Consider the following 2,884-nt stretch of genomic DNA (forward strand, 5'->3'; position numbering starts at 1 on the left):
AGACAGGCCAAAGTATGATTCTGAGAACCAGCTGGGTGGCATGGTTTCGCGCGTTATAAATGATTTTTGATACAAAGAGGGGATTGTCTCCGTATAGCCAATCGTCTTGGGTAGATGATAACTTTTTTTCTTCGACACTGGCTCCCATGTTCCATAGGATAAGCCGTAGAGCAAATTGCTGAAAATCACCACATTTATTTGTGGCTAGGGTACTCCAAAATCGCCGCTTTTATCGAAAATCACAAAAGACCATCTTTTCCACGGCAAGTGTGTGACAAATCACACTGATTCGAAGTTGGGCTGTGTCTAACAGCTAAACTAATGGGTGGGACCCACCTGTCAGGCTGACTTGGCGAAGAAAGCAAGCCACGTGTACAGGTTGACTAGTCTTTCTCTCCCTCTCACTAATCTCTCTCACGCATTATGTCGAGCAGCTAGCGTGCATGCATGACAACTGCACCGGCGGCGCGCATGAGGACGGGTGAGACCAGGGCGCTCCTCCACGGCGCACCGCCGCGAGTACGGGTCGGCCAGGGCGCTCCCATGGGCTCGGTCACCTGCTTGGCCTCTAACTCTTCTACCACCGTTCACCTGCAGAGGCTCGTTGCCGTCGTTGGCTGCGTGAACGTCTCCAACCGCGGCTCCATCAGGTCCACCTCCTCCTGCTCCGCCGACCGCCAGCTCTGGCCCATCGTCACCGGCGTGCCTCCATTGACCGCGACCTCGTGGAGGTACTCCAGGCCCCTCGCCACACACAGCGTCGCCCAGTCCATGGGCTTCCGGTTGAGGTCGTCGAGGCACTCCCGCAGGTTGCCGTTGGTCATGCACTCCGAACACCAGCAGCCGCTCCAGCTGCCGACCTTGCCGCTCCGAGCAGTACCCCAGCAAGGCAGCAATGGCACTACGTTCATTCGTTCATGGAGGAAGAAGAAGATGCCAATCAATGTTCAGAACAGAGTGTTGCTCTTCTTCAGAGTTCAGACTTTTTTTTTTTGAAAGTTCAGAGTTCAGACCTAATAACAGAGTAGAACAGAGCATGATTTGTAGTACCTCTGAGGAGAACTCGTAGTCTTCCTCGGCGCCTCCGAGGGGCCGAAGCTTCTTCACGGAGACGACTTTGCCATCGGCGAGCTGGCCACAGTACACCTTGCTCGTCCCACCGACACTGATTTGCTGTTCGTCGGAGAATTTCCCGGTTGCCCGCTCCAACTCCACGTAGGAGAACCGGAGAACCATGCCCGGGAACGGGCCATCTTCGCTCCGGCAAACGAGTGGGCAGCTACATAAAAACCCTGCGCCGCAACGGACAACAAATAATCAGAGTTGAAACAAGAACCAAAGCTGTCCTTCCTGAAAAGTACGTAGTACTTTGCAGCTGTTCAGACAAATGATACAAAGAAATGTTTTGCCTTGCGTTTGATGACACTGAGCCCCGGTTTGAGCTTCAGCTGGGGAATGGGAGAAGGCCGGTGGCTGACGAAGTTCGACCTGCTGCTCCAGCTCGCGTGCTTGTCAAAAGAGTGCACACATACAAGGAACGCGGGGAGAGCGCGTCCTTGCGGCGGAAGTAGTACGCCGTGGTGCCGACGAAAGCAACAGCGGTGAGAACCACACATACCAGGAGCGTTGCAATGACTGTCTTGCTAGAGAAATGCTTCCTCCCTTGTTTAGAACTTCCTGCAGAGTTGAAGCAGGCGGAATTCGGACAGTCAGATGTGACCACAACACAAGTTCCACCTTAACATTCAGAATCCAAAGTATATTTTTCTGATTCAGTAGAGGAGAATTTCATATACCAGATGTGCAGTCGCAGGAAGTGAAGCAACTGGGGCCGCATGCATCTTTCCGATGCAGAGGCCGGGGGAAGTCCTCCTTTTCGAAACAAAAAAAGGAAGTGAAGCAACTCCCACTGTGCACCACAGCATGTTCTTCTTCCTGAAGGGCCTTGTCGGAGCGGTACGAGCAGTTCCGCGACGAGAAAGACCACCAAGTTCAGCAACCTCGTGGTGCTATGAATTTTTTAACTGTTGATAAGCGTAAATTGTGACCAATTGCTCATACCTCGTAGGCAATTCCATGACCCTGTGTCGCCGTTTTCATCTGCAACAACAAAGACCCAAAGTTCAGGTATCTTGGTGGCATGACTTGTTTAACTGCTGTAAGCATAAATTGTGGCTAATTTCTCATACCTCGTAGGCAATGGCATGAGGAGTCGCAACTGGATGACAGGCTGCTGTTGGAGTTTGGTTCACCTAGCGGATGAGAAGCGCATACACATGTCCAGCTTGTGCCTCCAGTCCCGCCTGCGGTGTTATCTGTATGTTTTATGAGAGGACCAGATGTTCAACCACCTATATGGCTATATTTGAGCACATTTCATACAGGGCACTATGGTAATCTAGGTGTTTAGCACATTCTAGAGGAATTTCGCTCATGAATTCGCAGTGCTTACCATAGAATGCTCCTTGTATCAGAAGTACACAGCTGAGGGAGGCCAGCAGAAGCTTCATATGGAGATCCATCATCGGCAAGTTTGCAGGTAGGGAGTGGGGACTGAGGAGGAATATCAAAGAGACCCCATCCAGTTCAATCTCTGAAATGATGATGGCAAAATAACAATGGATGTTTGAAATCATGGATTATTGACCAAAATGGAAGAAAATAACATAAACCTGATACATGAATAGCGCTATGAACAAGTACTTCTGATATTGTTAAAGGAATACATCGTTGACTATCTATCAAATTATGCCACTATATATATATATATATATATATATATATATATATATATATATATATATATATATATATATATATATATATCTCGAGGGGAATAGATATAAAACAAAGAAACAAGTGCAGTTCATCATTAGCAACTACA

At 48.9% G+C, this 2,884-nt stretch overlaps 1 pseudogene; it reads right to left on the reverse strand.

Annotated features, from left to right (window-relative positions):
• Window positions 1-304: 304 nt before the first annotated feature.
• LOC125554515 (receptor-like serine/threonine-protein kinase NCRK) lies at window positions 305-2,525 on the reverse strand (annotated as a pseudogene).
• Window positions 2,526-2,884: the final 359 nt, after the last annotated feature.

Source organism: Triticum urartu, chromosome 6A, assembly GCF_056163025.1.
Source record: "Triticum urartu cultivar PI428250 chromosome 6A, HENAU_Tu73, whole genome shotgun sequence".
Classification (NCBI taxonomy): Eukaryota; Viridiplantae; Streptophyta; class Magnoliopsida; order Poales; family Poaceae; genus Triticum; species Triticum urartu.